This window comes from Rattus norvegicus, chromosome 14 (assembly GCF_036323735.1).
Source record: "Rattus norvegicus strain BN/NHsdMcwi chromosome 14, GRCr8, whole genome shotgun sequence".
NCBI classification, from domain to species: domain Eukaryota; kingdom Metazoa; phylum Chordata; class Mammalia; order Rodentia; family Muridae; genus Rattus; species Rattus norvegicus.
In genome coordinates, this window is record NC_086032.1 from 76,191,658 (window position 1) to 76,204,598 (window position 12,941).

At 44.3% G+C, this 12,941-nt stretch overlaps 1 protein-coding gene and 1 non-coding gene across 3 annotated transcripts in view; one reads left to right on the forward strand and one right to left on the reverse strand.

Moving 5' to 3' along the window:
- Clnk (cytokine-dependent hematopoietic cell linker) overlaps positions 1-12,941 on the forward strand; it is a 178,919-nt gene that overhangs the window by 55,212 nt on the left and 110,766 nt on the right. The window lies entirely within an intron of this gene.
- Positions 4,475-4,576, reverse strand: LOC120096873 (U6 spliceosomal RNA). Its single transcript, XR_005493679.1, has one exon. It is a non-coding gene; the product is annotated as a U6 spliceosomal RNA (small nuclear RNA).

Here is a 12,941-nt window from a genome sequence, read left to right on the forward strand (position 1 = left end):
CTAAGATCCATAGATTACAGTGCAGACAGCCTTTTTGGTTGCCGTTTTGTGTTGTGAGCATACTAGAGGCCTATGGTGACCTCCTCACATCCTGAAGGTCCCCTTCCCTTCCTTTCTGCCTTTCATGTGTGCCCAGCTCCTACCCCCTTTCCACCACACTTGCCAACACTTCTTACAGAAATAAAAGTCACGCTAATAAGCAATTAGTGAGGTCATTGTCACACAGAGAGCAGCCAAGGTGCTCTGAGAGGGACAGTAGCTCATAATGCTTAATTTTATTTCCAGCAAGGTATTGACCACCTCATTATTGGCAAACCCAGGCCCACAGACTCCATCTGTCTCCCACTGACGTCCACTGCCGATTTGCTGGCAGCACTTCAAGGGGCTCGACTGATTTGAAAACACAAAGCTCCCGAAACCAGAGCTTAATTTTCCTAACAGGTGATAACTGTGCTTAACTCTAATTTGGCATGAAAAGACTCTGATGGCTTCAGAGAGAGCTGGGCGTTGTTAGCGTGAATTACAGCTCATGGGCCTCGGGGTTCAACACCTATAGAAGCTTCAAAAGCTGTAGAAGGACTGGATGCTGTCAGGTCTCCGTGGAGCGGCAGGCAGTGTGCAGAACACAGATACCAGAAACATTCTGTTGGGGAAAGAACCTGAGACATCCGTAGACTGCTCAAAGCTAAAGGCTGAGCTGCCCTTTTAAATATAAACCGATTCCAGGTATTTCACGTGCCCTACAACCCACCAGGTTTAAAATATACAATTTGGTGTCCTTGTAGCAAATTTACCACAAATCAGCTTTTGGAATATTTCCATCACCCCGATAAAATACTTTGTGCTCCAGTACCACACACACACACACACAGACACACACACACATATATACACACACAAATACACACACACATACGCACGCACATACACACCACACATACCACACACACACACACACATACATACATACACATATATATACACACACACATACACACACAAATACATACACACACATATACATACATATACACACATACATACACACACATATACATACACGCATACACACACACACACACACACACACACACACACACACACACTCCCAGGCAACTGCTCAGCTACTTATACCTTTCCTTGACATTTCACTGAAGCAGCGGTTTGCACGTCCCTGTTGCCTGGCTGTTCTTTCACTCAGTAGAACGTTTTGAGGTTCATGGTGTGGCAGCATGTGTAAGAGCTCTTTTGTTTTATTGCAAAATAGCACCCCATCGCACAAATACACCCCAATGTGTTCTAACGCCAATTGATAGGCACTTAAGTCATTTCCCATTTGGCTCTTGTAACTCACAGAGCGAAGAGCATTGGTACACGGGTCTTTAGACGTTTGCAGTACTCTCAGGTAGACCTAAGGGTGAAGTGTGCTGCTGGTATAGTTGATTTGTATTTCACTTAAAACAAGTGTCTCCAGATCTTGACGCTTCCGCCGGTGCTCATTCGATTTTTGCTCCCCCCACAGCAAGTGCCTGTGGTTCAGAGATGAGAAGCATGCCTGTTCACACCTCTCTACATAGCCCAGGATGAGAAACACAAACATGAGTTGCTCCTCTCTCGCCTGACTGCACTCATCCTGCAAGAGAAGTGAAGGCTTTGAGCCACAAAGTACGCCTGCCAGGAAAGAAAGAAAGAAAGAAAGAAAGAAAGAAAGAAAGAAAGAAAGAAAGAAAGAAAGGAGGGAGGGAGGGAGGGAGGGAGGGAGGGAGGGAGGGAGGGAGGGAGGGAGGGAGGGAGGGAAGGAAGGAAGGAAGGAAGGAAGGAAGGAAGGAAGGAAGGAAGGAAGGAAGGAAGGAAGCCTTTAAAAAAAACCTTTCTTCTTTCTAGGTTATATGGCTCAGAAGAAAGAAAACGCTACCCAGTTATAGAAAAAGCAGGACATATTGTCGCTCCCAAAGGTTGCCTTGGGTTATGGATCACCATCTAAACACTATTTTTAATGTCCTGAGGAAGGTTAACTATTACATACTTAGGATTTAATTGATGACAGAGCTTGGATGCCTACCAAGGGCTGAGCACCGAAAGTTGGGTGTAAGCAAGAAGTTCACCTGTGTAGCTCGTCCAGTGGATGACCCGCCTATTTCTTGCAACTATGTTGCAAGTTTTGGTGCAGAAGAAAAAGATTTTAGGTCTCTTTTTTCTCCCATCAATCCTGTTGCCTAAGCTTGGGATAGAGCAGAAACAGAAAGGGAAACTTGAACTTGGGTCTGCCCACTATTTATAGTTCCCCTAGTTATAGACAATAGATAGATCCTGGTGCACTGAACCTGCAAAACAAAATCCTGAAGTTACATCCAAAATCCTCGCACATCAGGGAAGGGCTGAGGAGGAAGTTCCATGAGGTTGTGCTCCTCCTATGTCCCTATACTTGAAAAAGAATGGAACTAACGTCCATTCTACACCATCCCCACAGGGCAACCACAGAGATATGACCGCTATCCCCACCTAAGAATTGTGAAATGGACGGGCCAGAGCTATGAAGTCCAAGATCTAATCTAAGATGTGTGGCACGCCAGCAATAATTGGTGCTGGCCAGAGCTCCGCCCACCATGGTGCTGTGAAAAAGTGGGCTAGCCAGTGGTGCCAATAAATGTCTAACATACAGTTCAGAGTGTTTGGGGGAGGGGGAGGGTAAAATCTGTGTGTAGCTGTACAAGTATACAAGTTCCATATATTTCGCTATTATAAAAGATTGATAGAATGTAACTTGCAAATAATAATGAAATATGCAGTGTGGTTTACTGTCAATGCCATAGAGCTAATTGATTCCCCTGGAGTGACTTCATTGATCAGTGCTGAACTCATATCCTTAGCAAATCTATGGTTACAACTGACAAATGACTATAGATTGCTCTGACGTCAATATTTCTTTTCCAATACAAAGAAAAGGGACTTTTCCTTTAGGTTAAAACAACAACAGGACAACAGACATATCAAAAACTCCCTGTTCATTGCAGAATAAGCAAATCTTCATTGAATTAGTGAAAAGTTTGAACACTAGTAAACTGTCTTTTCAATTTTAGTGATATTTGTCGCTATGGCTAGAGACATGACACATTTGAAAACTGACTTCATTAACGGTTCCTCCACTATTCTCTTGGTGTTAAGCAAACCAAACCCTGATTTGGAGCATGTGCGCTTCTGTGGTGTAAGTTGTCCACCCTGACCCACATCAAGATACTAACTTGGTATCTCTAAATACGGAATTGTGAGGGGCAACACCAGAGCAAGGATCCATCTCTAAGAAACGAGATGCAAATGCCATCTAGAGGATGCATAATTCCTAGAATGTCTAGTTATCCATGTACTTTGTGTATTTATCACCTTTGCTTTCACCATAATTTAATTATATTTTTTCTTTATTTCCATCTTCATTAAATTGGGTATTTCTTATTTACATTTCAAATGTTATTCCCTTTCCCGGTTTCCAGGCCAACATCCCCCTAGCCCCTCCACCTCCCCTTCTATATGGGTGTTCCCCTCCTCACCCTCCCCCCATTATCACCCTTCCCCCAAGAATTCTGTTCCTGGGGGTTCAGCCTTGGCAGGACCAAGGGCTTCCCCTTCCACTGGTGCCCTTACTAGGCTATTCATTGCTACCTATGCAATTGGAGCCCAGGGTCAGTCCATGTATAGTCTTTGGGTAGTGGCTTAGTCCCTGGAAGCTCTGGTTGGTTGACATTATTGTTCATATGGGGTCTCAAGCCCCTTCAGCTCTTTTAGTCCTTTCTCTGATTCCTTCAACAGGGGTCCCATTCTCAGTTCAGTGGTTTGCTGATGGCATTCACCTATGTATTTGCCATATTCTGGCTCTGTCTCTCAGGAGAGATCTACATCGATTTCCTGTCAGCCTGCACTTCTTTGCTTCATGCATCTTACCTAGTTTGGTGGCTGTATATGTATGGGCCACATGTGGGGCAGGCTCTGAATGGGTGTTCCTTCAGTCTCTGTTTTAATCTTTGCCTCTCTATTCCCTGCCAAGGGTATTCTTATTCCCCTTTTAAAGAGGGAGTGAAGCATCCGCATTTTGGTCATCCTTCTTGAGTTTCATGTGCTCTATGCATCTAGGGTAATTCAAGCATTTGGGCTAATAGCCACTTAGCAATGAGTGCATACCATGTGTGTTTTTCTGTGATTGGGTTACCTCACTCGGGATGATATTTTCCAGTTTCATCCATTTGCCTATGAATTTCATAAAGTCATTGTTTTTGATAGCTGAGTAATATTCCATTGTGTATATGTACCACATTTTCTGTATCCATTCCTCTGTTGAAGGGCATCTGGGTTCTTTCTAGCTTCTGGCTATTATAAATAAGGCTACTATGAACATAGTGGCGCATGTGTCTTTGTTATATGTTGGGGCATCTTTTGGGTATATGCCCAAGAGAGGTATAGCTGGGTCCTCAGGTAGTGCAATAAAAATATGGAACGCTTCACAAATTTGCGTGTCATCCTTGTTCAGGGACCATGCTAATCTTCTCTGTATCGTTCCAACTTTAGTATATGTGCTGCCGAGCACATATACAACTCAGCTCCGCTGTGTGGGGATGAGCCAGCTTCCACACACAAGTGCCATCTCTGGGGTAACTAGCAGGTGGCCCCATGCTTGCCTTCTTGCTTTCCATGTAGACATGACCTAAAGTATCTCTTTGGTGACTGGTTCTCTGTCATGCCCTGAGGACTTTACCCAGACATTGCAAGTTACTACTTTGAAGTTTGAGCTACAGGAGTCCCCATTCTCAAACCATATGAATTCTTATCAACAGCTTGATAATGAGGCTCTGAAGAAGCAAACACAGCATCAGTAAAGGCTGCTCTGCCATTTTTATGCTCTTCTGATTGTGCCGGGGAAGGTGGCACATGCCACCCCTGGCTCTCTGGTTCCTCTGGAATCCTATACACTATATACTCCAGGTGAGACAGGACATCCCCAGAAGAGGTAAAATAACAAGGCCGAGTAAGTGGGTATGCTATACAAGACCAAGCTGAGAAAAAGGTAGTGTCGGAAATTTTGCTTTTAAATGAGGAGAATGGTTGCTCGAAAGTCATGAATTCTGTGGGCAGATTTGGGAAAGAAAATACAAGAGTGTGCTTCAGAGTCTCAGAGAAGGCTATGGTCACTAAGAGAGAGCATTTCTTGGTTTGCCCTCATCCTAGCAATTGTCATTTCCTGCCTTGGGCTGTCATAGTTGTCTCAAGACTTCCTTTATTATCTGTCTCATTGCCTTTCTGTTGCTGTAACAAAATACCTGAGGCCACACAATTTGCAAAGGCGAGTTTACTGAGCTCACAGGTATAAAAGCTATTAAGTCCAAGAGCATGCTAGATCTAGTGAGAAGGTTCTTGCTACCTCAGAGAATCATCAGAGATCACATGGCAAGATGGAGCAAATGGACTGGGTCTCTTCTCTCTCTCTCTCTCTCTCTCTCTCTCTCTCTCTCTCTCTCTCTCTCTTTCTCTCTCTCTCTCTCTCTCCTTATAAAGCTACTAATCCCATCATGCAGTCTCATGGTCATTGCCTCGGTCATAACTAATTATATCCCAAAGGCTCTACCTTCAAATACATAATCATATAAATCTAGGGGTCAACATTCCAGCACCTAAACATTGGTGCACATATTCACACAATACAGTTCCCTAATGAACATCTATCTGTTCTTCAGAAAGCAGCCACATGGACCCTATGGATACATGATTGACATTCTGTGCCTTGGTCTAGACGCTGCATGGATTGATGGATTCCTTCCAACACTATCTGGGTACCTGGTGCTGTCATCTTTCCTGTGGTCTCCCCAGGGTGCCTCATCAACTTCCAATGTGCCCTCACGTTCCTGGTCATTCTGCTGTCTACTCTGTGGACAGTGTTCCTTCTGCTTCACTTCAGAGGAGATGTCTGTCTTTGTTCTGATCACTGCTGCAAACTAGGCACTAGCAATTCCTGCCTCCCAATACAAACTAAAGAGGGCAAACGGTTTTGAATTAGCTTTGATAAAGAGGGCAAGCCTAACTTATTTATTGAGAACTTACTCTACTCCAAGCATTTTGCATTCATTATCTCATTTAATGCCAATAGTGTTCTTAAAGATATAGCAAAGGCTGAACACTCCGGGTGCCAAATGGTGCTATTAAAAAGCCCCAGAGAGCACAAATGAGGGGACGTATTATAATGATCAGCCTCAACTCTGCCTTTCCAGGTCTGATTGCCTTTTGATGAATGCTTTGAAAACTAGGGTTACCAGACGCATGATAAGATAGATCTCCTTGCAAAGCTTGTCAAAACCAGCGTGGGAATGGAACTGACTCAAAGAAAGACATACAAATGCGTTGCCTCTCTAAGCTTCTTTCTCTCCGGAGAGAGAAAAGCATCAACAAGTAACGCTGTGAATAAGAAAAATTGAGACAAGTGGCTGATGCACACTATTAAGACAGTGCAAACTGTGTTTCAAAGGTCAATGTGTTCCTTACCTTTTGTTTCAGGGACCCACTTTAAACCCATGCCTCCTCCTTTGGACTGTATGACATTGGGCAGAATTGTATTAAAGCTCTTCTCTAACACTTCATTTTAGTCATCTACTGTCCCTGTGAGTGAGTCCCCATTGTCAGAGCTGGGAACATGGAGACGCATTAAATGTCATCTCTTCACCGAAAGATAAGGGCAGATGACTTAAGCTCTCTCAACACTCAGTGGCTGAGAGGCTAAAAGAAGATGGGTCTGGAACAAGAAAGCGTGTCTTAAATGCTAATCCATGGATCCTGTAGAAACTGTGGCGAGACTCAGACTGTGACTCCTACTTGTTTCCCTGCTTCTGGAAAGACAATGGGAAGGCTAGATGCACCTCAGCTAGACCAGTTCTTCACAATGGCTGCCGTAAAGGCGTGAAGTTCCAGCTAAGGAGAGAGAATGGAGCCCAGAGTGCCAGGGTCCAGACTGTAAAGGGCCTGTGCTCTGTGGTCAGATGTTCCCCCACGAAGTGGAAATGCAGTGAGACTCCTGAGTACCTCATGTTGGATGGATCTGAATGAGATGTGAGTGAGAAGTGAGGCAAGGAGTCATATGAAGGGGAGAGGGCCCCCCCCCGTGCATGCCAGAGACTCCCAAGGAGAGGAGGGAAACTGAGGCGAGCAGCTGCTGTTGGAGCTTCTCGTTTCCCTCCCCAGCTTTGATCTTCTTTACTTCAGACTCTGTGGAATTAGAAAGTGTTGTTTTGAGGGCCAAAGGAAAATCTGTGCTCTCGGTAGCTTTCTCTGGAAGTTTCTCTTCTGTCAGCATCTCCCAGCACTCATATACAGGACTCAGTCATGTCCTTTTTCTTGGGGGTGGGGGCACTTAATCGGATAGTCTCAGCAGTCACAAATCAAAATTTAGGGGTTCTTTTAAAAGCTTTGTTTTGAAGGCACATACTGTTTTTTCCATATTTTCTACCATGCACATGACAATTGTGGGGCATGATCTAGAGAGTAACTTCTACTCTGAACATATCTGTGTGCCTATGGAAAGATAGCCTACAGCTGTGACTGTGTGCTCTTGTGCACACTGATGGTCCATTTGCCACTGATGGTCAAGAGAGAGAGAGAAGAGAGAAGAGGAAGCATTCCTGAGCACAGGCCATAGGCTTCTCTTTGTCTTTGGTTCATTTCTCCTTTTGCTGAGTCAAAAATTTAACAAGAAAAGGAAAAGGAAGTGGGAAAAGAATTTATGGAGTTTCTCAAAACCTGCCATGAAGGATTCAGCAGTCCTTCCTAATTTCCTAGGTTAGTTTTTTTTTTTCCTTGTCTTTCTTTCACACCCTGGCACTTAAGGTGAGGGATGTTTACATAAAAGACACAAAGAGGCTTGGTTAGAAGGGACCCTGGAATACATCAGGCAGCCTTCTCTCTCCCAGTGTCTGGTTTAGTTAGCAGTTCATTTCCCTTCTCATTTGTAAGGTCAGACCTAAGACTCTAAGTCTCTCTCTCTCTCTCTCTCTCTCTCTCTCTCTCTCTCTCTCTCTCTCTCTCTCTCTCTCTCTCTCTCATACACACACACACACACACACACACACACACACACACACACACACACACACCCTTTGCACCCCTGGACTCTGAGAATCAATCTTTCAGGGCCTGACTCTAGGAAGGGAAGAGTTAAGTTCAGACACCTCTTCTGCTTTCTCCCTGCACCCAGAAGCAGAGTTTCTCTAGTCTAAAATATTTTAAACCTACTCTTTGCCTTAGCAAATAGGAATTAGGAGAGGTTCCTGTCCGTGTCTGTTTATTTTCTCTTGGACAAACATTTTCTCCGCTGCTATTCTATATGAGAAGATAGCAAGAGGCCCTAATACTGGGAACCCCAGAGGTTAGGGTGGAAGATACATTTATAAAGGATGACATATACAGATGAAAATCACTAAGAATGAGTGAGGCCTGACTCATTTCACCAGAGAACACGGGATCCCTGAGTTAGGGGAGCTAGAGAAAGCACATTTGTAAGCCCAGAGAAAGAGCTACCTCCTGACCACAGGTCAACACTTAATGCAGGCTTCCTTGTTTCTAACCCATCTCATTTTATATCCTCAGTAAGTGAGTGTGGAAAAAGCTTAAGTAGCCTAACCGTACTTCTTTCTGTGGGAAGATGACATCTAATACATTTCATTGGTACCACAATAAATATTTATTGTTTAAGGCCCTAGGCTGAGAGTTTGTTAGGGCCCCATGAATGAGCTCAGACAGGACGTAATCCAATATTCAGCTTAGTCACTAGTCAGGAAACATTTAGCTGGAGGAGGGCACGGGGATTGCTTCCCACTTCACTTCAGCTAAGAAATATCTTCAGACTTAGAGGCTGCTGTCCACCCTTGACTCTGAGACAGAGAGAGAAGGGTCAGATCAGGGATAGGGGTAGGACCTTGGGAATTGTGACAGTCATCACTACAAAGAGCAAATACCACCCCCAGCTGACAGACTACGCTCTGCAAATTCACCTGTAGAAAAGGTTACTAGAGAAGCTAGAGGACCAAGAAGACTCTGGAGAATTTGAGGTAAGGAGAGGGAGGAAAGGAAAAATGGATTCAAAGCCAGAGAAGATGTCAAAGAATACTTCCATTCACTGTGTTTGGAGCCACCAAGAGGCTCCAATTCCCTAGCATGTGGGTTGTAAAATGACTCTAAAGAGGTCAAATAATGATTGGGAAATTAGTAGGGGATCTTTGAATAGAAAGAGATTGGTGTCAAGATAAACAAAGGAGCCTTTTAGTCTGAATTTAGAGTCAAGGAAGCTTTGGTAAGCTGGGGAGTCTTGAACTAACAAACACTGCTAATTTCTTAGCAAATTACTTTACATACCCCTCTTAGCACAGGTTATTGAGACTTTTCCCACCTCATTCAGCTGCTTATGAATCGGGATTCTTACTCTCATATGTTTAAAGCAGGGTCAGGAGCATGGCTTCATGTGGACACGATTGACATCTATATTAACATATTATCATATATGACATAATTAGCCCCATTCCCTGTTTTTGTTTCCTTGGTTGTTTGTTTGAGACAGAGCCTCTCTATGTATCTGGTTGTCCTAGAGCTCGCTATACAGACTAAGTTGGTGTCAGACTCACAGAGATCTACCTGCCTCTGCCTCCTGAGTGCTTAGATTAGAGGCGTGTGCCCCCTACACCTGGCCCATCTCCTAGCTTTATAGGTAAGGTAACAGACACAGAATTCTGGAACTAGTTAACTGAGATGACAAAGGTCAGTAGAACAGTTAGGGCTCTGGTCTGTGTCACACAACTATTCTCTCACTCCCTTTTAGCTGCCTGTCCCTGGAATCATAATCCAACAGTAATCAGCACAGATGGGCAGTGCTGGACCACTGATTAATACCCCCAGACTTGAAGCTGCAAAATAGAAAGAAATTTAGCTTATAGCAACATAATTTGTTCACACTTTCTGTTCTAGCTCTATTCCTAGGCAGAGAAGAAACTACTCCCATCTCTGTGGACTGTGATTTCCTAGAGGTCCTAAAACAACACTCAGATGTCTACTTCTCCACATCACCACCACCACCCAATCCTTTGGATGCTTAGGGTTTGGGCTCCATGCACATGTATCTAACTACAGGCCTTGAGTGATTAGAACCCTGAGTCTTGGTTTCTACTTCTACAAATAGGGACTAGATTAGCATCGGCTCTGCAGGCTTGTAAGGATGTCATCAGCCCCACAAAGGGCAGGATCTGTAGGAGGATATGTGTTTACTGCCTGGTAATATGATTCCCTTCCCAGAATGTACTTCCCAATGGATGAATCTTCAAGATGTGGATGGATACAGATATAAATGCATAAATAGTTAAAGATACATAGTTAGAAAGAGAAGATGATGAGGATAGAGAAGGTGGTGGTGGTGGAGGTGGTGGAGGTGGTGGTGGTGGTGGTGGTGGTGGTCGTGGTGGTGGTGGCACTGGTAGCATGTACACAATGACAGAGACACTGATCATTAGGGACTGGCTCACAAGTTTGTGGAAGCTGGCAAGTTTGTCTTGAACTTGGAGATTAGGGTAACCATTGATACTGTCATCTTGAACCCAAATCCCTCAGGGGATCAAGTTGGTGGCTATGAGCTTTTTATGTGACAGTTTTGTTGAAGAATTCCTTCTTTAGCATGTCAATCAGCTTTCTGTCACTGTAGCAAAGACACTGAGATCAACTTACCAAGATGAATGGCTTATTGGGGCTCATGGTTTTAGAAGAACCAGTCACCAATCATCTGGTCCTACTGCTTGGACCTGTGACAGGCCAGTACATCATGGCAGGAACACCCAACAAAAAAAGGTCCATTCACCATCTGGGGACTTGGAATCAGAAAGAAACAGGAAGGAGTTGGGGTCAAAATATGCTCCTTTAAAGGCAACTCCCAATGACCTAGTTTCCTTCCACTAGGTCCCACCTCCTAAGGTTTCCCTACCTCCCAGTAGTATCACAGGCTGGTACTGAGGCCTTTAGCACTTGAATCATTGTGGATCCACAACATGGTGCTCAGGAAAATTGTCTTTGCTCTTGGGATCTTCAGCTTATAGCTTTAAAAGACCCTAAGAGCACAGATGGGTCACAATATGTGAATAACCTGCTGGATTCAGAGACCACTGAGGGGTTGGAAATGTTCATTGCAATGAAGAAACACCTTCACAGAAGCATCTAGACACAGTAGCATCTAGAAAACGTCTGAGTTAAGTTGTCACATAATATTAGCCATCACATCACAGAACTAGGAAATGGTTAAACGGAAGAGGGGGAAAAAAAGCAAAGTCTTTCACTGTGGTCAGTTCATCATCAAGAATATTTTCTCCTCATGCTTCTCTGCAAAGACCACCAACTATATTTTCATGGTCCGGTCCACTAATAGAAAAATGTGACACAGTAGGGAGTGGATGGTAGGGCTTCATGAACTTGAGAGAATGCACTGTATGACTATATTTGATGGGGCTGGAGAGATAGCTTGGCAGTTAAGGGTGGACTGACATTTCAGAGGACTCAAGTTCAGGTCCTAACACTCAATCAGGCAGCTCACATTTGTAACTCCAGCTCCAAAGGACCCAATACTTCTGGCCTCTATAACACATCAGTGCAGGTATTTCATATAGAGAGAGACACATATATACACATAATTTAAAATAAGATACATATTTAAAAACATAAAGCAGTGTACTTGAATTCAAACAAATACACAGGGGAAGAATGATGGAAGTGGGCTATGTGTCTCTTCACTTTTGGGGGCTGGACAATGAAGGCGTGTGGGCAGGTGAGGCACCTGTGGCCTGGTGAATGACATCCCAAAGCCTCAGATTAGAATGAATGCTCAAGAGAACACCAATAACTTTCTATGCTTAGATGGAGCTGTGCATAGAAGTTTGTACTTGAAAGAGTTCGCACATACCTCTGTTATTTCCTAGAGACCCAGTGGAAAGGACAAAAGGAGCATCTAGCACTTAGAGACGTTTCTAGCAATTACCATGGTGACTCTTTCAAGGGACCTGGAAGCATGGGCACTGGGTTTCATAAGGATCACCCTCGCATCTCATATACAAGCGCTGGAGGTTAGAGAGCCAGGCTGTTGTGGTGTCTACTAGGCCCTGCTGAAAACCTGGTGGGACTTGAACTCACAGGTACGGAAGATATAGATGGTTATGAAATGGGCTCTAGAAGATCCTAACCAACTGGGCTTGTGAACTGATGAGACCCCTGGGTTACTCGAGTGTAGTGTCCACTCAAGTCCCTGCAGTGTAAGCCCCATGTGAAGTGGATGGACTCCCACGTGTCTCCACATCCTGGAACTTCCCTCTCTGTACAATCCCTACCCTTCAGGAGTTAGCAGAGCAACTGATACACACGGTGCTCAGCACAACACATGTGACACCCCCAAGCGTGGGGAACGGTTTCTACACACAACATGTAATCATCTCAATTCTCCAGCAACTCTAGCTTTGCCTGTAGCCGTGCCCTACTTTTAGTTCTGATCTGGCCACTTAGAGGAAGCATTCAACCTTGAAGGTTGAAGGCTCAGTCCAGTCCCAAAGACTGCCTCACTTCACGACCTAGTACCAAGCTTCAGGTCGTGACCAACTATAAATTGGGGTTCCCATGATGCCTCCTCTGGGTTCAATTCACCTACTACAACAGCTCACAGATCTCAGGGAAGCACCATACATACAAGCGCCCATTTATTGCAAAGGATATATTCAAGGCTACAAACATGGAGTCAGATAAAGGCATATGCAGGGTCAGATAGGGAATAAATATTCTCGTGCACAGCAACTCCCACTTTGTGGAGTTGGGACATGCTACCCATTAGGCACCTGGGTATGTCCTATTTACCAACCTGAACACTCTGAACTGTATCATTAATGTTTGTGGAAATA